This window comes from Schistocerca gregaria, chromosome 10, assembly GCF_023897955.1.
Source record: "Schistocerca gregaria isolate iqSchGreg1 chromosome 10, iqSchGreg1.2, whole genome shotgun sequence".
Classification (NCBI taxonomy): domain Eukaryota; kingdom Metazoa; phylum Arthropoda; class Insecta; order Orthoptera; family Acrididae; genus Schistocerca; species Schistocerca gregaria.
This window is the reverse complement of record NC_064929.1, coordinates 32,696,093-32,723,699: the sequence shown is the minus strand read 5'-3', so window position 1 is coordinate 32,723,699 and position 27,607 is coordinate 32,696,093. Positions and strand designations below refer to the sequence as shown.

General features: G+C 49.3%; 3 non-coding genes across 3 annotated transcripts; all 3 read right to left on the bottom strand.

Annotated features, from left to right (window-relative positions):
• Positions 1 to 21,930: 21,930 nt before the first annotated feature.
• Positions 21,931 to 22,004, bottom strand: Trnat-agu (transfer RNA threonine (anticodon AGU)). The gene has a single exon. It is a non-coding gene; the product is annotated as a tRNA-Thr (tRNA).
• Positions 22,005 to 23,403: 1,399 nt separating this feature from the next.
• Positions 23,404 to 23,477, bottom strand: Trnat-agu (transfer RNA threonine (anticodon AGU)). The gene has a single exon. It is a non-coding gene; the product is annotated as a tRNA-Thr (tRNA).
• A 1,397-nt stretch (positions 23,478 to 24,874) lies between these two features.
• On the bottom strand, positions 24,875 to 24,948 carry Trnat-agu (transfer RNA threonine (anticodon AGU)). The gene has a single exon. It is a non-coding gene; the product is annotated as a tRNA-Thr (tRNA).
• Between the last annotated feature and the right edge of the window lie 2,659 nt (positions 24,949 to 27,607).

Sequence of the window (27,607 nt, the reverse complement as noted above, 5' to 3'; positions counted from 1 at the left end):
TCTGCAGGCAGAGAATTATTCCACTTGCATGGCAAGGTGCGCATGTAGGTGTGTTAAAAATTCTGGAGGCACTGGGTATTGATCCCAGTACCTCTCGCATACTAAGCGAGCGCTCTACCATCTGAGCTACGGCCGCCCTCCCAAAGACTAATGGTGCTACATACAGCCATATAGACGACACAGACCCTTGCACTCCCATTATTCAGCAGACAAACACTACTCTCTATGTATCCGTTAGGGTGTCTTTCAGGTTTCGTGCATTCTGTATCGAATCGTAGTTGGCCACAATGAAAGTGGCACGTATAACGTCGAAAATAGAGTTCGGACACCGCTCTGAGTAAGACGAACGTGGTGTCCACCCTCTAGACTTCAATGAGGTTAAGCCGTGATACCTAAGACAGATCTGCACTCGATGACACCTCGATAACAGCCGGTCCCCACACTTACATCTTGCTCTCCTTACGTCAGTATACATCATATCAGTCTGTGACGCTGGCTTTGCAACATCTTGCGTGCCTTTAGGTTCGCCGCGACCAACACTTACCATGCACTCACCACAAAAAATGGAGGCGCCGCGGCTTGAACCCTGCACCTTTCACATGCGAAGCGAATGCTCTACCAACTGAGCTACGCCACATGCACGACCAAACTGCGCTATTCCCCATTCTTTGCGACTCTGATGCGCACGGACACGATGGTTGGTTGGTTTGTAGCGGTGAAGGGAGCAGAGTACAAAGGCGCGGACACGTTCATATACACAAAAGTTCCAAGTAGTTTCGATGCTCTGGTATTACAAATGCAAATTCCGTCTGTTTTTAACGTCTTAAATTGAAAGAGCCGTCACAAATTGCTCCGTTTTCACTCCTTGTCGGCAATAATACAGCACCTGAGGTAACAAACACATCTCGAGCCCCATTGTGCACTCCATTATTCATGCCAACTCAGTGCCTCGCTCTTTACTACTGTGTACTAATCTTGTCGTCCAACTGCAAAACACTGGGCCACAACAAGTTTCCGCGTCTCCATTGCACTGCGCATACTACAAAACGCTCCCCAAACTTGGCACTCACCCACGCAGCCGACTTTTCCGACTTTCCACGACGCTCACGCTAGTGACAGCATTATTTATAGTTCGACGTCGCGCCAAAGCGAATGAGCACATTTCGCCTACGGCTTAGGCCGCCCTCCTAGTGTGGCTGCTCGGTGTCTGCAGGCAGCGAGGGTCTGCTAGCTCCCTGTTTTCGCACCTCTGTCACCTGTGCTTGCTTGTCAGAGACAGACTATCGCAAAACATACAACTCACTCCATGAATTGATTGCTACGGCATCTGTTATCAGCAGTCACAACTAGCAACACCAGTAGCAGCCGACTGCACGCAAAGAATAGGAATGTGCAGTGGGATTTACGTGAACTCGGCGCAAGGCAGATCTTTCCGACATAGGCTTGAGAATCTTACGGGAACACTTGTACTGTTTCTAAATAAAGTGTAGGCGTGGGAGGAGGGTACTTCCCGCGCACTAATAACAGCACGCTTGCCAATTGTGGAAGCTAATCATTCGCTTGTATCTTCCTAGAGACATCTGCAGGCTGAGAATTATACCACTTGCATGGCAAGGTGCGCATGTAGGTGTGTTAAAAATTCTGGAGGCACTGGATATTGATCCCAGTACCTCTCGCATACTAAGCGAGCGCTCTACCATCTGAGCTACCCCGCTGCCCCCCCGCCCCCGAAGACTAATGGTGCTACATACAGCCATATAGACGACACAGACCCTTGCACTCCCATTATTCAGCAGACAAACACTACTCTCTATGTATCCGTTAGGGTGTCTTTCAGGTTTCGTGCATTCTGTATCGAATCGTAGTTGGCCACAATGAAAGTGGCACGTATAACGTCGAAAATAGAGTTCGGACACCGCTCTGAGTAAGACGAACGTGTTGTCCACCCTCTAGACTTCAATGAGGTTAAGCCGTGATACCTAAGACAGATCTGCACTCGATGACACCTCGATAACAGCCGGTCCCCACACTTACATCTTGCTCTCCTTACGTCAGTATACATCATATCAGTCTGTGACGCCGGCTTTGCAACATCTTGCGTGCCTTTAGGTTCGCTGCGACCAACACTTACCATGCACTGACCACAAAAAATGGAGGCGCCGCGGCTTGAACCCTGCACCTTTCACATGCGAAGCGAACGCTCTACCAACTGAGCTACGCCACATGCACGACCAAACTGCGCTATTCCCCATTCTTTGCGACACTGATGCGCACGGACACGATGGTTGTTTGGTTTGTAGCGGTGAAGGGAGCAGAGTACAAAGGCGCGGACACGTTCATATACACAAAAGTTCCAAGTAGTTTCGATGCTCTGGTATTACAAATGCAAATTCCGTCTGTTTTTAACGTCTTAAATTGAAAGAGCCGTCACAAATTGCTCCGTTTTCACTCCTTGTCGACAATCATACAGCACCTGAGGTAACAGACACATCTCGATCCCCATTGTGCACTCCATTATTCATGCCAACTCAGTGCCTCGCTCTGTACTACTGTGTACTAATCTTGTCGTCCAACACCAAACACTGGGCCACAACAAGTTTCCGCGTCTCCATTGCACTGCGCATACTACAAAACGCTCCCCAAACTTGGCACTCACCCACGCAGCCGACTTTTCCGACTTTCCACGACGCTCACGCTAGTGACAGCATTATTTATAGTTCGACGTCGCGCCAAAGCGAATGAGCACATTTCGCCTACGGCTTAGGCCGCCCTCCTAGTGTGGCTGCTCGGTGTCTGCAGGCAGCGAGGGTCTGCTAGCTTCCTGTGTTCGCACCTATGTCACCTGTGCTTGCTTGTCAGAGACAGACTATCGCAAAACATACAACTCACTCCATGAATTGATTGCTACGGCATCTGTTATCAGCAGTGACAACTAGCAACACCAGTAGCAGCCGACTGCACGCAAAGAATAGGAATGTGCAGTGGGATTTACGTGAACTCGGCGCAATGCAGATCTTTCCGACATAGGCTTGAGAATCTTACGGGAACACTTGTACTGTTTCTAAATAAAGTGTAGGCGTGGGAGGAGGGTACTTCCCGCGCACTAATAACAGCACGCTTGCCAATTGTGGATGCTAATCATTCGCTTGTATCTTCCTAGACACATCTGCAGGCTGAGAATTATTCCACTTGCATGGCAAGGTGCGCATGTAGGTGTGTTAAAAATTCTGGAGGCACTGGGTATTGATCCCAGTACCTCTCATATACTAAGCGAGCGCTCTACCATCTGAGCTACGCCTTCCCCCCCCCGCCCCTGGAAGACTAATGGTGCTACATACAGCCATATAGACGACACAGACCCTTGCACTCCCATTATTCAGCAGACAAACACTACTCTCTATGTATCCGTTAGGGTGTCTTTCAGGTTTCGTGCATTCTGTATCGAATCGTAGTTGGCCACAATGAAAGTGGCACGTATAACGTCGAAAATAGAGTTCGGACACCGCTCTGAGTAAGACGAACGTGTTGTCCACCCTCTAGACTTCAATGAGGTTAAGCAGTGATACCTAAGACAGATCTGCACTCGATGACACCTCGATAACAGCCGGTCCCCACACTTACATCTTGCTCTCCTTACGTCAGTATACATCATATCAGTCTGTGACGCTGGCTTTGCAACATCTTGCGTGCCTTTAGGTTCGCCGCGACCAACACTTACCATGCACTGACCACAAAAAATGGAGGCGCCGCGGCTTGAACGCTGCACCTTTCACATGCGAAGCGAACGCTCTACCAACTGAGCTACGCCACATGCACAACCAAACTGCGCTATTCCCCATTCTTTGCGACTCTGATGCGCACGGACACGATGGTTGGTTGGTTTGTAGCGGTGAAGGGAGCAGAGTACAAAGGCGCGGACACGTTCATATACACAAAAGTTCCAAGTAGTTTCGATGCTCTGGTATTACAAATGCAAATTCCGTCTGTTTTTAACGTCTTAAATTGAAAGAGCCGTCACAAATTGCTCCGTTTTCACTCCTTGTTGACAATCATACAGCACCTGAGGTAACAAACACATCTCGAGCCCCATTGTGCACTCCATTATTCATGCCAACTCAGTGCCTCGCTCTTTACTACTGTGTACTAATCTTGTCGTCCAACAGCAAAACACTGGGCCACAACAAGTTTCCGCATCTCCACTGCACATCGCATACTACAAAACGCTCCCCAAACTTGGCACTCACCCACGCAGCCGACTTTTCCGACTTTCCACGACGCTCACGCTAGTGACAGCATTATTTATAGTTCGACGTCACGCCAAAGCGAATGAGCACATTTCGCCTACGGCTTAGGCCGCCCTCCTAGTGTGGCTGCTCGGTGTCTGCAGGCAGCGAGGGTCTGCTAGCTTCCTGTGTTCGCACCTATGTCACCTGTGCTTGCTTGTCAGAGACAGACTATCGCAAAACATACAACTCACTCCATGAATTGATTGCTACGGCATCTGTTATCAGCAGTCACAACTAGCAACATCAGTAGCAGCCGACTGCACGCAAAGAATAGGAATGTGCAGTGGGATTTACGTGAACTCGGCGCGAGGCAGATCTTTCCGACATAGGCTTGACAATCTTACGGGAACACTTGTACTGTTTCTAAATAAAGTGTAGGCATGTCAGGAGGGTGCTTCCCGCGCACTAATAACAGCACGCTTGCCAATTGTGGATGCTAATCATTCGCTTGTATCTTCCTAGACACATCTGCAGGCTGAGAATTATTCCACTTGCATGGCAAGGTGCGCATGTAGGTGTGTTAAAAATTCTGGAGGCACTGGGTATTGATCCCAGTACCTCTCGCATACTAAGCGAGCGCTCTACCATCTGAGCTACGCCCGCCACCCCGAAGACTAATGCTGCTACATACAGCCATATAGACGACACAGACCCTTGCACTCCCATTATTCAGCAGACAAACACTACTCTCTATGTATCCGTTAGGGTGTCTTTCAGGTTTCGTGCATTCTGTATCGGATCGTAGTTGGCCACAATGAAAGTGGCACGTATAACGTCGAAAATAGAGTTCGGACACCGCTCTGAGTAAGACGAACGTGTTGTCCACCCTCTAGACTTCAATGAGGTTAAGCCGTGACACCTAAGACAGATCTGCACTCGATGACACCTCGATAACAGCCGGTCCCCACACTTACATCTTGCTCTCCTTACGTCAGTATACATCATATCAGTCTGTGACGCTGGCTTTGCAACATCTTGCGTGCCTTTAGGTTCGCCGCGACCAACACTTACCATGCACTGACCACAAAAAATGGAGGCGCCGCAGCTTGAACCCTGCACCTTTCAGATGCGAAGCGAACGCTCTACCAACTGAGCTACGCCACATGCACGACCAGACTGCGCTATTCCCCATTCTTTGCAACTCTGATGCGCACGGACACGATGGTTGGTTGGTTTGTAGCGGTGAAGGGAGCAGAGTACAAAGGCGCGGACACGTTCATATACACAAAAGTTCCAAGTAGTTTCGATGCTCTGGTATTACAAATGCAAATTCCGTCTGTTTTTAACGTCTTAAATTGAAAGAGCCGTCACAAATTGCTCCGTTTTCACTCCTTGTCGACAATCATACAGCACCTGAGGTAACAAACACATCTCGAGCCCCATTGTGCACTCCATTATTCATGCCAACTCAGTGCCTCGCTCTTTACTACTGTGTACTAATCTTGTCGTCCAACTGCAAAACACTGGGCCACAACAAGTTTCCGCGTCTCCATTGCACTGCGCATACTACAAAACGCTCCCCAAACTTGGCACTCACCCACGCAGCCGACTTTTCCGACTTTCCACGACGCTCACGCAACGCTCACGCTAGTGACAGCATTATTTATAGTTCGACGTCGCGCCAAAGCGAATGAGCACATTTCGCCTACGGCTTAGGCCGCCCTCCTAGTGTGGCTGCTCGGTGTCTGCAGGCAGCGAGGGTCTGCTAGCTCCCTGTGTTCGCACCTATGTCACCTGTGCTTGCTTGCCAGAGACAGACTATCGCAAAACATACAACTCACTCCATGAATTGATTGCTACGGCATATGTTATCAGCAGTCACAACTAGCAACACCAGTAGCAGCCGACTGCACGCAAAGAATAGGAATGTGCAGTGGGATTTACGTGAACTCGGCGCAAGGCAGATCTTTCCGACATAGGCTTGAGAATCTTACGGGAACACTTGTACTGTTTCTAAATAAAGTGTAGGCGTGGGAGGAGGGTACTTCCCGCGCACTAATAACAGCACGCTTGCCAATTGTGGATGCTAATCATTCGCTTGTATCTTCCTAGACACATCTGCAGGCTGAGAATTATTCCACTTGCATGGCAAGGTGCGCGTGTAGGTGTGTTAAAAATTCTGGAGGCACTGGGTATCGATCCCAGTACCTCTCGCATACTAAGCGAGAGCTCTACCATCTGAGCTACGCCCACCCCCCCGAAGACTAGTGGTGCATCAAACAGCCATATAGACGACAAAGACCCTTGCACTCCCATTATTCAGCAGACAGACACTACTCTCTATGTATCCGTTAGGGTGTCTTTCAGGTTTCGTGCATTCTGTATCGAATCGTAGTTGGCCACAATGAAAGTGGCACGTATAACGTCGAAAATAGAGTTCGGACACCGCTCTGAGTAAGACGAACGTGTTGTCCACCCTCTAGTCTTCAATGAGGTTAAGCCGTGATACCTAAGACAGATCTGCACTCGATGACACCTCGATAACAGCCGGTCCCCACACTTACATCTTGCTCTCCTTACGTCAGTATACATCATATCAGTCTGTGACGCTGGCTTTGCAACATCTTGCGTGCCTTTAGGTTCGCCGCGACCAACACTTACCATGCACTGACCACAAAAAATGGAGGCGCCGCGGCTTGAACGCTGCACCTTTCACATGCGAAGCGAACGCTCTACCAACTGAGCTACGCCACATGCACGACCAAACTGCGCTATTCCCCATTCTTTGCGACTCTGATGCGCACGGACACGATGGTTGGTTGGTTTGTAGCGGTGAAGGGAGCAGAGTACAAAGGCGCGGACACGTTCATATACACAAAAGTTCCAAGTAGTTTCGATGCTCTGGTATTACAAATGCAAATTCCGTCTGTTTTTAACGTCTTAAATTGAAAGAGCCGTCACAAATTGCTCCGTTTTCACTCCTTGTCGACAATCATACAGCACCTGAGGTAACAAACACATCTCGAGCCCCATTGTGCACTCCATTATTCATGCCAACTCAGTGCCTCGCTCTTTACTACTGTGTACTAATCTTGTCGTCCAACTGCAAAACACTGGGTCACAACAAGTTTCCGCGTCTCCATTGCACTGCGCATACTACAAAACGCTCCCCAAACTTGGCACTCACCCACGCAGCCGACTTTCCACGACGCTCACGCAACGCTCACGCTAGTGACAGCATTATTTATAGTTCGACGTCGCGCCAAAGCGAATGAGCACATTTCGCCTACGGCTTAGGCCGCCCTCCTAGTGTGGCTGCTCGGTGTCTGCAGGCAGCGAGGGTCTGCTAGCTCCCTGTGTTCGCACCTATGTCACCTGTGCTTGCTTGCCAGAGACAGACTATCGCAAAACATACAACTCACTCCATGAATTGATTGCTACGGCATCTGTTATCAGCAGTCACAACTAGCAACACCAGTAGCAGCTGACTGCACGCAAAGAATAGGAATGTGCAGTGGGATTTACGTGAACTCGGCGCAAGGCAGATCTTTCCGACATAGGCTTGAGAATCTTACGGGAACACTTGTACTGTTTCTAAATAAAGTGTAGGCGTGGGAGGAGGGTACTTCCCGCGCACTAATAACAGCACGCTTGCCAATTGTGGATGCTAATCATTCGCTTGTATCTTCCTAGACACATCTGCAGGCTGAGAATTATTCCACTTGCATGGCAAGGTGCGCATGTAGGTGTGTTAAAAATTCTGGAGGCACTGGGTATTGATCCCAGTACCTCTCGCATACTAAGCGAGCGCTCTACCATCTGAGCTACGCCCGCCCCCCCGTAGACTAATGGTGCTACATACAGCCATATAGACGACAAAGACCCTTGCACTCCCATTATTCAGCAGACAGACACTACTCTCTATGTATCCGTTAGGGTGTCTTTCAGGTTTCGTGCATTCTGTATCGAATCGTAGTTGGCCACAATGAAAGTGGCACGTATAACGTCGAAAATAGAGTTCGGACACCGCTCTGAGTAAGACGAACGTGTTGTCCACCCTCTAGACTTCAATGAGGTTAAGCCGTGATACCTAAGACAGATCTGCACTCGATGACACCTCGATAACAGCCGGTCCCCACACTTACATCTTGCTCTCCTTACGTCAGTATACATCATATCAGTCTGTGACGCTGGCTTTGCAACATCTTGCGTGCCTTTAGGTTCGCCGCGACCAACACTTACCATGCACTGACCACAAAAAATGGAGGCGCCGCTGCTTGAACGCTGCACCTTTCACATGCGAAGCGAACGCTCTACCAACTGAGTTACGCCACATGCACGACCAAACTGCGCTATTCCCCATTCTTTGCGACTCTGATGCGCACGGACACGATGGTTGGTTGGTTTGTAGCGGTGAAGGGAGCAGAGTACAAAGGCGCGGACACGTTCATATACACAAAAGTTCCAAGTAGTTTCGATGCTCTGGTATTACAAATGCAAATTCCGTCTGTTTTTAACGTCTTAAATTGAAAGAGCCGTCACAAATTGCTCCGTTTTCACTCCTTGTCGACAATAATACAGCACCTGAGGTAACAAACACATCTCGAGCCCCATTGTGCACTCCATTATTCATGCCAACTCAGTGCCTCGCTCTTTACTACTGTGTACTAATCTTGTCGTCCAACTGCAAAACACTGGGCCACAACAAGTTTCCGCGTCTCCATTGCACTGCGCATACTACAAAACGCTCCCCAAACTTGGCACTCACCCACGCAGCCGACTTTTCCGACTTTCCACGACGCTCACGCTAGTGACAGCATTATTTATAGTTCGACGTCGCGCCAAAGCGAATGAGCACATTTCGCCTACGGCTTAGGCCGCCCTCCTAGTGTGGCTGCTCGGTGTCTGCAGGCAGCGAGGGTCTGCTAGCTCCCTGTGTTCGCACCTATGTCACCTGTGCTTGCTTGTCAGAGACAGACTATCGCAAAACATACAACTCACTCCATGAATTGATTGCTACGGCATCTTTTATCAGCAGTCACAACTAGCAACACCAGTAGCAGCCGACTGCACGCAAAGAATAGGAATGTGCAGTGGGATTTACGTGAACTCGGCGCAAGGCAGATCTTTGTGGATGCTAATCATTCGCTTGTATCTTCCTAGACACATCTGCAGGCTGAGAATTATTCCACTTGCATGGCAAGGTGCGCAGGTAGGTGTGTTAAAAATTCTGGAGGCACTGGGTATTGAACCCAGTACGTCTCGCATACTAAGCGAGCGCTCTACCATCTGAGCTACGCCCGCCCCCCCCCCCCCGAAATCTAATGGTGCTACATACAGCCATATAGACGACAAAGACCCTTGCACTCCCATTATTCAGCAGACAAACACTACTCTCTATGTATCCGTTAGGGTGTCTTTCAGGTTTCGTGCATTCTGTATCGAATCGTAGTTGGCCACAATGAAAGTGGCACGTATAACGTCGAAAATAGAGTTCGGACACCGCTCTGAGTAAGACGAACGTGTTGTCCACCCTCTAGACTTCAATGAGGTTAAGCCGTGATACCTAAGACAGATCTGCACTCGATGACACCTCGATAACAGCCGGTCCCCACACTTACATCTTGCTCTCCTTACGTCAGTATACATCATATCAGTCTGTGACGCTGGCTTTGCAACATCTTGCGTGCCTTTAGGTTCGCCGCGACCAACACTTACCATGCACTGACCACAAAAAATGGAGGCGCCGCGGCTTGAACGCTGCACCTTTCACATGCGAAGCGAACGCTCTACCAACTGAGTTACGCCACATGCACGACCAAACTGCGCTATTCCCCATTCTTTGCGGCTCTGATGCGCACGGACACGATGGTTGGTTGGTTTGTAGCGGTGAAGGGAGCAGAGTACAAAGGCGCGGACACGTTCATATACACAAAAGTTCCAAGAAGTTTCGATGCTCTGGTATTACAAATGCAAATTCCGTCTGTTTTTAACGTCTTAAATTGAAAGAGCCGTCACAAATTGCTCCGTTTTCACTCCTTGTAGACAATAATACAGCACCTGAGGTAACAAACACATCTCGAGCCCCATTGTGCACTCCATTATTCATGCCAACTCAGTGCCTCGCTCTTTACTACTGTGTACTAATCTTGTCGTCCAACTGCAAAACACTGGGCCACAACAAGTTTCCGCGTCTCCATTGCACTGCGCATACTACAAAACGCTCCCCAAACTTGGCACTCACCCACGCAGCCGACTTTTCCGACTTTCCACGACGCTCACGCTAGTGACAGCATTATTTATAGTTCGACGTCGCGCCAAAGCGAATGAGCACATTTCGCCTACGGCTTAGGCCGCCCTCCTAGTGTGGCTGCTCGGTGTCTGCAGGCAGCGAGGGTCTGCTAGCTCCCTGTGTTCGCACCTATGTCACCTGTGCTTGCTTGTCAGAGACAGACTATCGCAAAACATACAACTCACTCCATGAATTGATTGCTACGGCATCTTTTATCAGCAGTCACAACTAGCAACACCAGTAGCAGCCGACTGCACGCAAAGAATAGGAATGTGCAGTGGGATTTACGTGAACTCGGCGCAAGGCAGATCTTTCCGACATAGGCTTGAGAATCTTACGGGAACACTTGTACTGTTTCTAAATAAAGTGTAGGCGTGGGAGGAGGGTGCTTCCCGCGCACTAATAGCAGCACGCTTGTCAATTGTGGATGCTAATCATTCGCTTGTATCTTCCTAGACACATCTGCAGGCTGAGAATTATTCCACTTGCATGGCAAGGTGCGCATGTAGGTGTGTTAAAAATTCTGGAGGCACTGGGTATTGATCCCAGTACCTCTCGCATACTAAGCGAGCGCTCTACCATCTGAGCTACGCCCGCCTCCCCTCCCCCCCCCCCCCCCCCCGAAGACTAATGGTGCTACATACAGCCATATAGACGACACAGACCCTTGCACTCCCATTATTCAGCAGACAAACACTACTCTCTATGTATCCGTTAGGGTGTCTTTCAGGTTTCGTGCATTCTGTATCGAATCGTAGTTGGACACAATGAAAGTGGCACGTATAACGTCGAAAATAGAGTTCGGACACCGCTCTGAGTAAGACGAACGTGTTGTCCACCCTCTAGACTTCAATGAGGTTAAGCAGTGATACCTAAGACAGATCTGCACTCGATGACACCTCGATAACAGCCGGTCCCCACACTTACATCTTGCTCTCCTTACGTCAGTATACATCATATCAGTCTGTGACGCTGGCTTTGCAACATCTTGCGTGCCTTTAGGTTCGCCGCGACCAACACTTACCATGCACTGACCACAAAAAATGGAGGCGCCGCGGCTTGAACCCTGCACCTTTCACATGCGAAGCGAACGCTCTACCAACTGAGCTACGCCACATGCACAACCAAACTGCGCTATTCCCCATTCTTTGCGACTCTGATGCGCACGGACACGATGGTTGGTTGGTTTGTAGCGGTGAAGGGAGCAGAGTACAAAGGCGCGGACACGTTCATATACACAAAAGTTCCAAGTAGTTTCGATGCTCTGGTATTACAAATGCAAATTCCGTCTGTTTTTAACGTCTTAAATTGAAAGAGCCGTCACAAATTGCTCCGTTTTCACTCCTTGTTGACAATCATACAGCACCTGAGGTAACAAACACATCTCGAGCCCCATTGTGCACTCCATTATTCATGCCAACTCAGTGCCTCGCTCTTTACTACTGTGTACTAATCTTGTCGTCCAACAGCAAAACACTAGGCCACAACAAGTTTCCGCATCTCCATTGCACTGCGCATACTACAAAACGCTCCCCAAACTTGGCACTCACCCACGCAGCCGACTTTTCCGACTTTCCACGACGCTCACGCTAGTGACAGCATTATTTATAGTTCGACGTCACGCCAAAGCGAATGAGCACATTTCGCCTACGGCTTAGGCCGCCCTCCTAGTGTGGCTGCTCGGTGTCTGCAGGCAGCGAGGGTCTGCTAGCTTCCTGTGTTCGCACCTATGTCACCTGTGCTTGCTTGTCAGAGACAGACTATCGCAAAACATACAACTCACTCCATGAATTGATTGCTACGGCATCTGTTATCAGCAGTCACAACTAGCAACATCAGTAGCAGCCGACTGCACGCAAAGAATAGGAATGTGCAGTGGGATTTACGTGAACTCGGCGCAAGGCAGATCTTTGTGGATGCTAATCATTCGCTTGTATCTTCCTAGACACATCTGCAGGCTGAGAATTATTCCACTTGCATGGCAAGGTGCGCAGGTAGGTGTGTTAAAAATTCTGGAGGCACTGGGTATTGAACCCAGTACGTCTCGCATACTAAGCGAGCGCTCTACCATCTGAGCTACGCCCGCCCCCCCCCGAAATCTAATGGTGCTACATACAGCCATATAGACGACAAAGACCCTTGCACTCCCATTATTCAGCAGACAAACACTACTCTCTATGTATCCGTTAGGGTGTCTTTCAGGTTTCGTGCATTCTGTATCGAATCGTAGTTGGCCACAATGAAAGTGGCACGTATAACGTCGAAAATAGAGTTCGGACACCGCTCTGAGTAAGACGAACGTGTTGTCCACCCTCTAGACTTCAATGAGGTTAAGCCGTGATACCTAAGACAGATCTGCACTCGATGACACCTCGATAACAGCCGGTCCCCACACTTACATCTTGCTCTCCTTACGTCAGTATACATCATATCAGTCTGTGACGCTGGCTTTGCAACATCTTGCGTGCCTTTAGGTTCGCCGCGACCAACACTTACCATGCACTGACCACAAAAAATGGAGGCGCCGCGGCTTGAACGCTGCACCTTTCACATGCGAAGCGAACGCTCTACCAACTGAGTTACGCCACATGCACGACCAAACTGCGCTATTCCCCATTCTTTGCGGCTCTGATGCGCACGGACACGATGGTTGGTTGGTTTGTAGCGGTGAAGGGAGCAGAGTACAAAGGCGCGGACACGTTCATATACATAAAAGTTCCAAGAAGTTTCGATGCTCTGGTATTACAAATGCAAATTCCGTCTGTTTTTAACGTCTTAAATTGAAAGAGCCGTCACAAATTGCTCCGTTTTCACTCCTTGTAGACAATAATACAGCACCTGAGGTAACAAACACATCTCGAGCCCCATTGTGCACTCCATTATTCATGCCAACTCAGTGCCTCGCTCTTTACTACTGTGTACTAATCTTGTCGTCCAACTGCAAAACACTGGGCCACAACAAGTTTCCGCGTCTCCATTGCACTGCGCATACTACAAAACGCTCCCCAAACTTGGCACTCACCCACGCAGCCGACTTTTCCGACTTTCCACGACGCTCACGCTAGTGACAGCATTATTTATAGTTCGACGTCGCGCCAAAGCGAATGAGCACATTTCGCCTACGGCTTAGGCCGCCCTCCTAGTGTGGCTGCTCGGTGTCTGCAGGCAGCGAGGGTCTGCTAGCTCCCTGTGTTCGCACCTATGTCACCTGTGCTTGCTTGTCAGAGACAGACTATCGCAAAACATACAACTCACTCCATGAATTGATTGCTACGGCATCTTTTATCAGCAGTCACAACTAGCAACACCAGTAGCAGCCGACTGCACGCAAAGAATAGGAATGTGCAGTGGGATTTACGTGAACTCGGCGCAAGGCAGATCTTTCCGACATAGGCTTGAGAATCTTACGGGAACACTTGTACTGTTTCTAAATAAAGTGTAGGCGTGGGAGGAGGGTGCTTCCCGCGCACTAATAGCAGCACGCTTGTCAATTGTGGATGCTAATCATTCGCTTGTATCTTCCTAGACACATCTGCAGGCTGAGAATTATTCCACTTGCATGGCAAGGTGCGCATGTAGGTGTGTTAAAAATTCTGGAGGCACTGGGTATTGATCCCAGTACCTCTCGCATACTAAGCGAGCGCTCTACCATCTGAGCTACGCCCGCCCCCCACGAAGACTAATGGTGCTACATACAGCCATATAGACGACACAGACCCTTGCACTCCCATTATTCAGCAGACAAACACTACTCTCTATGTATCCGTTAGGGTGTCTTTCAGGTTTCGTGCATTCTGTATCGGATCGTAGTTGGCCACAATGAAAGTGGCACGTATAACGTCGAAAATAGAGTTCGGACACCGCTCTGAGTAAGACGAACGTGTTGTCCACCCTCTAGACTTCAATGAGGTTAAGCCGTGACACCTAAGACAGATCTGCACTCGATGACACCTCGATAACAGCCGGTCCCCACACTTACATCTTGCTCTCCTTACGTCAGTATACATCATATCAGTCTGTGACGCTGGCTTTGCAACATCTTGCGTGCCTTTAGGTTCGCCGCGACCAACACTTACCATGCACTGACCACAAAAAATGGAGGCGCCGCGGCTTGAACCCTGCACCTTTCACATGCGAAGCGAACGCTCTACCAACTGAGCTACGCCACATGCACGACCAGATTGCGCTATTCCCCATTCTTTGCAACTCTGATGCGCACGGACACGATGGTTGGTTGGTTTGTAGCGGTGAAGGGAGCAGAGTACAAAGGCGCGGACACGTTCATATACACAAAAGTTCCAAGTAGTTTCGATGCTCTGGTATTACAAATGCAAATTCCGTCTGTTTTTAACGTCTTAAATTGAAAGAGCCGTCACAAATTGCTCCGTTTTCACTCCTTGTCGACAATTATACAGCACCTGAGGTAACAAACACATCTCGAGCCCCATTGTGCACTCCATTATTCATGCCAACTCAGTGCCTCGCTCTTTACTACTGTGTACTAATCTTGTCGTCCAACTGCAAAACACTGGGCCACAACAAGTTTCCGCGTCTCCATTGCACTGCGCATACTACAAAACGCTCCCCAAACTTGGCACTCACCCACGCAGCCGACTTTTCCGACTTTCCACGACGCTCACGCTAGTGACAGCATTATTTATAGTTCGACGTCGCGCCAAAGCGAATGAGCACATTTCGCCTACGGCTTAGGCCGCCCTCCTAGTGTGGCTGCTCGGTGTCTGCAGGCAGCGAGGGTCTGCTAGCTCCCTGTGTTCGCACCTATGTCACCTGTGCTTGCTTGTCAGAGACAGACTATCGCAAAACATACAACTCACTCCATGAATTGATTGCTACGGCATCTTTTATCAGCAGTCACAACTAGCAACACCAGTAGCAGCCGACTGCACGCAAAGAATAGGAATGTGCAGTGGGATTTACGTGAACTCGGCGCAAGGCAGATCTTTCCGACATAGGCTTGAGAATCTTACGGGAACACTTGTACTGTTTCTAAATAAAGTGTAGGCGTGGGAGGAGGGTGCTTCCCGCGCACTAATAGCAGCACGCTTGTCAATTGTGGATGCTAATCATTCGCTTGTATCTTCCTAGACACATCTGCAGGCTGAGAATTATTCCACTTGCATGGCAAGGTGCGCATGTAGGTGTGTTAAAAATTCTGGAGGCACTGGGTATTGATCCCAGTACCTCTCGCATACTAAGCGAGCGCTCTACCATCTGAGCTACGCCCGCCTCCCCTCCCCCCCCCCCCCCCCGAAGACTAATGGTGCTACATACAGCCATATAGACGACACAGACCCTTGCACTCCCATTATTCAGCAGACAAACACTACTCTCTATGTATCCGTTAGGGTGTCTTTCAGGTTTCGTGCATTCTGTATCGAATCGTAGTTGGCCACAATGAAAGTGGCACGTATAACGTCGAAAATAGAGTTCGGACACCGCTCTGAGTAAGACGAACGTGTTGTCCACCCTCTAGACTTCAATGAGGTTAAGCCGTGACACCTAAGACAGATCTGCACTCGATGACACCTCGATAACAGCCGGTCCCCACACTTACATCTTGCTCTCCTTACGTCAGTATACATCATATCAGTCTGTGACGCTGGCTTTGCAACATCTTGCGTGCCTTTAGGTTCGCCGCGACCAACAATTACCATGCACTGACCACAAAAAATGGAGGCGCCGCGGCTTGAACCCTGCACCTTTCACATGCGAAGCGAACGCTCTACCAACTGAGCTACGCCACATGCACGACCAGATTGCGCTATTCCCCATTCTTTGCAACTCTGATGCGCACGGACACGATGGTTGGTTGGTTTGTAGCGGTGAAGGGAGCAGAGTACAAAGGCGCGGACACGTTCATATACACAAAAGTTCCAAGTAGTTTCGATGCTCTGGTATTACAAATGCAAATTCCGTCTGTTTTTAACGTCTTAAATTGAAAGAGCCGTCACAAATTGCTCCGTTTTCACTCCTTGTCGACAATCATACAGCACCTGAGGTAACAAACACATCTCGAGCCCCATTGTGCACTCCATTATTCATGCCAACTCAGTGCCTCGCTCTTTACTACTGTGTACTAATCTTGTCGTCCAACTGCAAAACACTGGGCCACAACAAGTTTCCGCGTCTCCATTGCACTGCGCATACTACAAAACGCTCCCCAAACTTGGCACTCACCCACGCAGCCGACTTTTCCGACTTTCCACGACGCTCACGCAACGCTCACGCTAGTGACAGCATTATTTATAGTTCGACGCCGCGCCAAAGCGAATGAGCACATTTCGCCTACGGCTTAGGCCGCCCTCCTAGTGTGGCTGCTCGGTGTCTGCAGGCAGCGAGGGTCTGCTAGCTCCCTGTGTTCGCACCTATGTCACCTGTGCTTGCTTGCCAGAGACAGACTATCGCAAAACATACAACTCACTCCATGAATTGATTGCTACGGCATCTGTTATCAGCAGTCACAACTAGCAACACCAGTAGCAGCCGACTGCACGCAAAGAATAGGAATGTGCAGTGGGATTTACGTGAACTCGGCGCAAGGCAGATCTTTCCGACATAGGCTTGAGAATCTTACGGGAACACTTGTACTGTTTCTAAATAAAGTGTAGGCGTGGGAGGAGGGTACTTCCCGCGCACTAATAACAGCACGCTTGCCAATTGTGGATGCTAATCATTCGCTTGTATCTTCCTAGACACATCTGCAGGCTGAGAAATATTCCACTTGCATGGCAAGGTGCGCATGCAGGTGTGTTAAAAATTCTGGAGGCACTGGGTATTGATCCCAGTACCTCTCGCATACTAAGCGAGCGCTCTACCATCGGAGCTACGCCCGCCCCCCACGAAGACTAATGGTGCTACATACAGCCATATAGACGACACAGACCCTTGCACTCCCATTATTCAGCAGACAAACACTACTCCCTATGTATCTGTTTGGGTGTATTTCAGGTTTCGTGCATTCTGTATCGAATCGTAGTTGGCCACAATGAAAGTGGCACGTATAACGTCGAAAATAGAGTTCGGACACCGCTCTGAGTAAGACGAACGTGTTGTCCACCCTCTAGACTTCAATGAGGTTAAGCCGTGATACCTAAGACAGATCTGCACTCGATGACACCTCGATAACAGCCGGTCCCCACACTTACATCTTGCTCTCCTTACGTCAGTATACATCATATCAGTCTGTGACGCTGGCTTTGCAACATCTTGCGTGCCTTTAGGTTCGCCGCGACCAACACTTACCATGCACTGACCACAAAAAATGGAGGCGCCGCGGCTTGAACGCTGCACCTTTCACATGCGAAGCGAACGCTCTACCAACTGAGCTACGACACATGCACGACCAAACTGCGCTATTCCCCATTCTTTGCGACTCTGATGCGCACGGACACGATGGTTGGTTGGTTTGTAGCGGTGAAGGGAGCAGAGTACAAAGGCGCGGACACGTTCATATACACAAAAGTTCCAAGTAGTTTCGATGCTCTGGTATTACAAATGCAAATTCCGTCTGTTTTTAACGTCTTAAATTGAAAGAGCCGTCACAAATTGCTCCGTTTTCACTCCTTGTCGACAATAATACAGCACCTGAGGTAACAAACACATCTCGAGCCCCATTGTGCACTCCATTATTCATGCCAACTCAGTGCCTCGCTCTTTACTACTGTGTACTAATCTTGTCGTCCAACTGCAAAACACTGGGCCACAACAAGTTTCCGCGTCTCCATTGCACTGCGCATACTACAAAACGCTCCCCAAACTTGGCACTCACCCACGCAGCCGACTTTTCCGACTTTCCACGACGCTCACGCTAGTGACAGCATTATTTATAGTTCGACGTCGCGCCAAAGCGAATGAGCACATTTCGCCTACGGCTTAGGCCGCCCTCCTAGTGTGGCTGCTCGGTGTCTGCAGGCAGCGAGGGTCTGCTAGCTCCCTGTGTTCGCACCTATGTCACCTGTGCTTGCTTGCCAGAGACAGACTATCGCAAAACATACAACTCACTCCATGAATTGATTGCTACGGCATCTGTTATCAGCAGTCACAACTAGCAACACCAGTAGCAGCCGACTGCACGCAAAGAATAGGAATGTGCAGTGGGATTTACGTGAACTCGGCGCAAGGCAGATCTTTCCGACATAGGCTTGAGAATCTTACGGGAACACTTGTACTGTTTCTAAATAAAGTGTAGGCGTGGGAGGAGGGTACTTCCCGCGCACTAATAACAGCACGCTTGCCAATTGTGGATGCTAATCATTCGCTTGTATCTTCCTAGACACATCTGCAGGCTGAGAAATATTCCACTTGCATGGCAAGGTGCGCATGCAGGTGTGTTAAAAATTCTGGAGGCACTGGGTATTGATCCCAGTACCTCTCGCATACTAAGCGAGCGCTCTACCATCGGAGCTACGCCCGCCCCCCACGAAGACTAATGGTGCTACATACAGCCATATAGACGACACAGACCCTTGCACTCCCATTATTCAGCAGACAAACACTACTCCCTATGTATCTGTTTGGGTGTATTTCAGGTTTCGTGCATTCTGTATCGAATCGTAGTTGGCCACAATGAAAGTGGCACGTATAACGTCGAAAATAGAGTTCGGACACCGCTCTGAGTAAGACGAACGTGTTGTCCACCCTCTAGACTTCAATGAGGTTAAGCCGTGATACCTAAGACAGATCTGCACTCGATGACACCTCGATAACAGCCGGTCCCCACACTTACATCTTGCTCTCCTTACGTCAGTATACATCATATCAGTCTGTGACGCTGGCTTTGCAACATCTTGCGTGCCTTTAGGTTCGCCGCGACCAACACTTACCATGCACTGACCACAAAAAATGGAGGCGCCGCGGCTTGAACGCTGCACCTTTCACATGCGAAGCGAACGCTCTACCAACTGAGCTACGACACATGCACGACCAAACTGCGCTATTCCCCATTCTTTGCGACTCTGATGCGCACGGACACGATGGTTGGTTGGTTTGTAGCGGTGAAGGGAGCAGAGTACAAAGGCGCGGACACGTTCATATACACAAAAGTTCCAAGTAGTTTCGATGCTCTGGTATTACAAATGCAAATTCCGTCTGTTTTTAACGTCTTAAATTGAAAGAGCCGTCACAAATTGCTCCGTTTTCACTCCTTGTCGACAATAATACAGCACCTGAGGTAACAAACACATCTCGAGCCCCATTGTGCACTCCATTATTCATGCCAACTCAGTGCCTCGCTCTTTACTACTGTGTACTAATCTTGTCGTCCAACTGCAAAACACTGGGCCACAACAAGTTTCCGCGTCTCCATTGCACTGCGCATACTACAAAACGCTCCCCAAACTTGGCACTCACCCACGCAGCCGACTTTTCCGACTTTCCACGACGCTCACGCTAGTGACAGCATTATTTATAGTTCGACGTCGCGCCAAAGCGAATGAGCACATTTCGCCTACGGCTTAGGCCGCCCTCCTAGTGTGGCTGCTCGGTGTCTGCAGGCAGCGAGGGTCTGCTAGCTCCCTGTGTTCGCACCTATGTCACCTGTGCTTGCTTGCCAGAGACAGACTATCGCAAAACATACAACTCACTCCATGAATTGATTGCTACGGCATCTGTTATCAGCAGTCACAACTAGCAACACCAGTAGCAGCCGACTGCACGCAAAGAATAGGAATGTGCAGTGGGATTTACGTGAACTCGGCGCAAGGCAGATCTTTCCGACATAGGCTTGAGAATCTTACGGGAACACTTGTACTGTTTCTAAATAAAGTGTAGGCGTGGGAGGAGGGTACTTCCCGCGCACTAATAACAGCACGCTTGCCAATTGTGGATGCTAATCATTCGCTTGTATCTTCCTAGACACATCTGCAGGCTGAGAAATATTCCACTTGCATGGCAAGGTGCGCATGCAGGTGTGTTAAAAATTCTGGAGGCACTGGTTATTGATCCCAGTACCTCTCGCATACTAAGCGAGCGCTCTACCATCGGAGCTACGCCCGCCCCCCACGAAGACTAATGGTGCTACATACAGCCATATAGACGACACAGACCCTTGCACTCCCATTATTCAGCAGACAAACACTACTCCCTATGTATCTGTTTGGGTGTATTTCAGGTTTCGTGCATTCTGTATCGAATCGTAGTTGGCCACAATGAAAGTGGCACGTATAACGTCGAAAATAGAGTTCGGACACCGCTCTGAGTAAGACGAACGTGTTGTCCACCCTCTAGACTTCAATGAGGTTAAGCCGTGATACCTAAGACAGATCTGCACTCGATGACACCTCGATAACAGCCGGTCCCCACACTTACATCTTGCTCTCCTTACGTCAGTATACATCATATCAGTCTGTGACGCTGGCTTTGCAACATCTTGCGTGCCTTTAGGTTCGCCGCGACCAACACTTACCATGCACTGACCACAAAAAATGGAGGCGCCGCGGCTTGAACGCTGCACCTTTCACATGCGAAGCGAACGCTCTACCAACTGAGCTACGCCACATGCACGACCAAACTGCGCTATTCCCCATTCTTTGCGACTCTGATGCGCACGGACACGATGGTTGGTTGGTTTGTAGCGGTGAAGGGAGCAGAGTACAAAGGCGCGGACACGTTCATATACACAAAAGTTCCAAGTAGTTTCGATGCTCTGGTATTACAAATGCAAATTCCGTCTGTTTTTAACGTCTTAAATTGAAAGAGCCGTCACAAATTGCTCCGTTTTCACTCCTTGTCGACAATAATACAGCACCTGAGGTAACAAACACATCTCGAGCCCCATTGTGCACTCCATTATTCATGCCAACTCAGTGCCTCGCTCTTTACTACTGTGTACTAATCTTGTCGTCCAACTGCAAAACACTGGGCCACAACAAGTTTCCGCGTCTCCATTGCACTGCGCATACTACAAATCGCTCCCCAAACTTGGCACTCACCCACGCAGCCGACTTTTCCGACTTTCCACGACGCTCACGCTAGTGACAGCATTATTTATAGTTCGACGTCGCGCCAAAGCGAATGAGCACATTTCGCCTACGGCTTAGGCCGCCCTCCTAGTGTGGCTGCTCGGTGTCTGCAGGCAGCGAGGGTCTGCTAGCTCCCTGTGTTCGCACCTATGTCACCTGTGCTTGCTTGTCAGAGACAGACTATCGCAAAACATACAACTCACTCCATGAATTGATTGCTACGGCATCTTTTATCAGCAGTCACAACTAGCAACACCAGTAGCAGCCGACTGCACGCAAAGAATAGGAATGTGCAGTGGGATTTACGTGAACTCGGCGCAAGGCAGATCTTTGTGGATGCTAATCATTCGCTTGTATCTTCCTAGACACATCTGCAGGCTGAGAATTATTCCACTTGCATGGCAAGGTGCGCAGGTAGGTGTGTTAAAAATTCTGGAGGCACTGGGTATTGAACCCAGTACCTCTCGCATACTAAGCGAGCGCTCTACCATCTGAGCTACGCCCGCCCCCCCCCCGAAATCTAATGGTGCTACATACAGCCATATAGACGACAAAGACCCTTGCACTCCCATTATTCAGCAGACAAACACTACTCTCTATGTATCCGTTAGGGTGTCTTTCAGGTTTCGTGCATTCTGTATCGAATCGTAGTTGGCCACAATGAAAGTGGCACGTATAACGTCGAAAATAGAGTTCGGACACCGCTCTGAGTAAGACGAACGTGTTGTCCACCCTCTAGACTTCAATGAGGTTAAGCCGTGATACCTAAGACAGATCTGCACTCGATGACACCTCGATAACAGCCGGTCCCCACACTTACATCTTGCTCTCCTTACGTCAGTATACATCATATCAGTCTGTGACGCTGGCTTTGCAACATCTTGCGTGCCTTTAGGTTCGCCGCGACCAACACTTACCATGCACTGACCACAAAAAATGGAGGCGCCGCGGCTTGAACCCTGCACCTTTCACATGCGAAGCGAACGCTCTACCAACTGAGTTACGCCACATGCACGACCAAACTGCGCTATTCCCCATTCTTTGCGACTCTGATGCGCACGGACACGATGGTTGGTTGGTTTGTAGCGGTGAAGGGAGCAGAGTACAAAGGCGCGGACACGTTCATATACACAAAAGTTCCAAGTAGTTTCGATGCTCTGGTATTACAAATGCAAATTCCGTCTGTTTTTAACGTCTTAAATTGAAAGAGCCGTCACAAATTGCTCCGTTTTCACTCCTTGTCGACAATAATACAGCACCTGAGGTAACAAACACATCTCGAGCCTCATTGTGCACTCCATTATTCATGCCAACTCAGTGCCTCGCTCTTTACTACTGTGTACTAATCTTGTCGTCCAACTGCAAAACACTGGGCCACAACAAGTTTCCGCGTCTCCATTGCACTGCGCATACTACAAAACGCTCCCCAAACTTGGCACTCACCCACGCAGCCGACTTTTCCGACTTTCCACGACGCTCACGCTAGTGACAGCATTATTTATAGTTCGACGTCGCGCCAAAGCGAATGAGCACATTTCGCCTACGGCTTAGGCCGCCCTCCTAGTGTGGCTGCTCGGTGTCTGCAGGCAGCGAGGGTCTGCTAGCTCCCTGTGTTCGCACCTATGTCCCCTTTGCTTGCTTGTCAGAGACAGACTATCGCAAAACATACAACTCACTCCATGAATTGATTGCTACGGCATCTTTTATCAGCAGTCACAACTAGCAACACCAGTAGCAGCCGACTGCACGCAAAGAATAGGAATGTGCAGTGGGATTTACGTGAACTCGGCGCAAGGCAGATCTTTGTGGATGCTAATCATTCGCTTGTATCTTCCTAGACACATCTGCAGGCTGAGAATTATTCCACTTGCATGGCAAGGTGCGCAGGTAGGTGTGTTAAAAATTCTGGAGGCACTGGGTATTGAACCCAGTACCTCTCGCATACTAAGCGAGCGCTCTACCATCTGAGCTACGCCCGCCCCCCCCGAAATCTAATGGTGCTACATACAGCCATATAGACGACAAAGACCCTTGCACTCCCATTATTCAGCAGACAAACACTACTCTCTATGTATCCGTTAGGGTGTCTTTCAGGTTTCGTGCATTCTGTATCGAATCGTAGTTGGCCACAATGAAAGTGGCACGTATAACGTCGAAAATAGAGTTCGGACACCGCTCTGAGTAAGACGAACGTGTTGTCCACCCTCTAGACTTCAATGAGGTTAAGCCGTGATACCTAAGACAGATCTGCACTCGATGACACCTCGATAACAGCCGGTCCCCACACTTACATCTTGCTCTCCTTACGTCAGTATACATCATATCAGTCTGTGACGCTGGCTTTGCAACATCTTGCGTGCCTTTAGGTTCGCCGCGACCAACACTTACCATGCACTGACCACAAAAAATGGAGGCGCCGCGGCTTGAACCCTGCACCTTTCACATGCGAAGCGAACGCTCTACCAACTGAGTTACGCCACATGCACGACCAAACTGCGCTATTCCCCATTCTTTGCGACTCTGATGCGCACGGACACGATGGTTGGTTGGTTTGTAGCGGTGAAGGGAGCAGAGTACAAAGGCGCGGACACGTTCATATACACAAAAGTTCCAAGTAGTTTCGATGCTCTGGTATTACAAATGCAAATTCCGTCTGTTTTTAACGTCTTAAATTGAAAGAGCCGTCACAAATTGCTCCGTTTTCACTCCTTGTCGACAATCATACAGCACCTGAGGTAACAAACACATCTCGAGCCCCATTGTGCACTCCATTATTCATGCCAACTCAGTGCCTCGCTCTTTACTACTGTGTACTAATCTTGTCGTCCAACTGCAAAACACTGGGCCACAACAAGTTTCCGCGTCTCCATTGCACTGCGCATACTACAAAACGCTCCCCAAACTTGGCACTCACCCACGCAGCCGACTTTTCCGACTTTCCACGACGCTCACGCTAGTGACAGCATTATTTATAGTTCGACGTCGCGCCAAAGCGAATGAGCACATTTCGCCTACGGCTTAGGCCGCCCTCCTAGTGTGGCTGCTCGGTGTCAGCAGGCAGCGAGGGTCTGCTAGCTTCCTGTGTTCGCACCTATGTCACCTGTGCTTGCTTGTCAGAGACAGACTATCGCAAAACATACAACTCACTCCATGAATTGATTGCTACGGCATCTTTTATCAGCAGTCACAACTAGCAACACCAGTAGCAGCCGACTGCACGCAAAGAATAGGAATGTGCAGTGGGATTTACGTGAACTCGGCGCAAGGCAGATCTTTGTGGATGCTAATCATTCGCTTGTATCTTCCTAGACACATCTGCAGGCTGAGAATTATTCCACTTGCATGGCAAGGTGCGCATGTAGGTGTGTTAAAAATTCTGGAGGCACTGGGTATTGAACCCAGTACCTCTCGCATACTAAGCGAGCGCTCTACCATCTGAGCTACGCCCGCCCCCCCCCAGAAATCTAATGGTGCTACATACAGCCATATAGACGACAAAGACCCTTGCACTCCCATTATTCAGCAGACAAACACTACTCTCTATGTATCCGTTAGGGTGTCTTTCAGGTTTCGTGCATTCTGTATCGAATCGTAGTTGGCCACAATGAAAGTGGCAGGTATAACGTCGAAAATAGAGTTCGGACACCGCTCTGAGTAAGACGAACGTGTTGTCCACCCTCTAGACTTCAATGAGGTTAAGCCGTGATACCTAAGACAGATCTGCACTCGATGACACCTCGATAACAGCCGGTCCCCACACTTACATCTTGCTCTCCTTACGTCAGTATACATCATATCAGTCTGTGACGCTGGCTTTGCAACATCTTGCGTGCCTTTAGGTTCGCCGCGACCAACAATTACCATGCACTGACCACAAAAAATGGAGGCGCCGCGGCTTGAACCCTGCACCTATCACATGCGAAGCGAACGCTCTACCAACTGAGCTACGCCACATGCACGACCAAACTGCGCTATTCCCCATTCTTTGCGACTCTGATGCGCACGGACACGATGGTTGATTGGTTTGTAGCGGTGAAGGGAGCAGAGTACAAAGGCGCGGACACGTTCATATACACAAAAGTTCCAAGTAGTTTCGATGCTCTGGTATTACAAATGCAAATTCCGTCTGTTTTTAACGTCTTAAATTGAAAGAGCCGTCACAAATTGCTCCGTTTTCACTCCTTGTCGACAATCATACAGCACCTGAGGTAACAAACACATCTCGAGCCCCATTGTGCACTCCATTATTCATGCCAACTCAGTGCCTCGCTCTTTACTACTGTGTACCAATCTTGTCGTCCAACTGCAAAACACTGGGCCACAACAAGTTTCCGCGTCTCCATTGCACTGCGCATACTACAAAACGCTCCCCAAACTTGGCATTCACCCACGCAGCCGAGTTTTCCGACTTTCCATGACGCTCACGCAACGCTCACGCTAGTGACAGCATTATTTATAGTTCGACGTCGCGCCAAAGCGAATGAGAACATTTCGCCTACGGCTTAGGCCGCCCTCCTAGTGTGGCTGCTCGGTGTCTGCAGGCAGCGAGGGTCTGCTAGCTTCCTGTGTTCGCACCTATGTCACCTGTGCTTGCTTGTCAGAGACAGACTATCGCAAAACATACAACTCACTCCATGAATTGATTGCTACGGCATCTGTTATCAGCAGTCACAACTAGCAACACCAGTAGCAGCCGACTGCACGCAAAGAATAGGAATGTGCAGTGGGATTTACGTGAACTCGGCGCAAGGCAGATCTTTCCGACATAGGCTTGACAATCTTACGGGAACACTTGTACTGTTTCTGAATAAAGTGTTGGCGTATGAGGAGGGTACTTCCCGCGCACTAATAACAGCACGCTTGCCAATTGTGGATGCTAATCATTCGCTTGTATCTTCCTAGACACATCTGCAGGCTGAGAATTATTCCACTTGCATGGCAAGGTGCGCATGTAGGTGTGTTAAAAATTCCGGAGCTACTGGGTATTGATCCCAGTAGCTCTCGCATACTAAGCGAGCGCTCTACCATCTGAGCTACGCCCGCCCCCCACGAAGACTAATGGTGCTACATACAGCCATATAGACGACACAGACCCTTGCACTCCCATTATTCAGCAGACAAACACTACTCCCTATGTATCTGTTTGGGTGTATTTCAGGTTTCGTGCATTCTGTATCGAATCGTAGTTGGCCACAATGAAAGTGGCACGTATAACGTCGAAAATAGAGTTCGGACACCGCTCTGAGTAAGACGAACGTGTTGTCCACCCTCTAGACTTCAATGAGGTTAAGCCGTGATACCTAAGACAGATCTGCACTCGATGACACCTCGATAACAGCCGGTCCCCACACTTACATCTTGCTCTCCTTACGTCAGTATACATCATATCAGTCTGTGACGCTGGCTTTGCAACATCTTGCGTGCCTTTAGGTTCGCCGCGACCAACACTTACCATGCACTGACCACAAAAAATGGAGGCGCCGCGGCTTGAACCCTGCACCTTTCACATGCGAAGCGAACGCTCTACCAACTGAGCTACACCACATGCACGACCAAACTGCGCTATTCCCCATTCTTTGCGACTCTAATGCGCACGGACACGATGGTTGGTTGGTTTGTAGCGGTGAAGGGAGCAGAGTACAAAGGCGCGGACACGTTCAAATACACAAAAGTTCCAAGTAGTTTCGATGCTCTGGTATTACAAATGCAAATTCCGTCTGTTTTTAACGTCTTAAATTGAAAGAGCCGTCACAAATTGCTCCGTTTTCACTCCTTGTCGACAATCATACAGCACCTGAGGTAACAAACACATCTCGAGCCCCATTGTGCACTCCATTATTCATGCCAACTCAGTGCCTCGCTCTTTACTACTGTGTACCAATCTTGTCGTCCAACTGCAAAACACTGGGCCACAACAAGTTTCCGCGTCTCCATTGCACTGCGCATACTACAAAACGCTCCCCAAACTTGGCATTCACCCACGCAGCCGACTTTTCCGACTTTCCATGACGCTCACGCAACGCTCACGCTAGTGACAGCATTATTTATAGTTCGACGTCGCGCCAAAGCGAATGAGAACATTTCGCCTACGGCTTAGGCCGCCCTCCTAG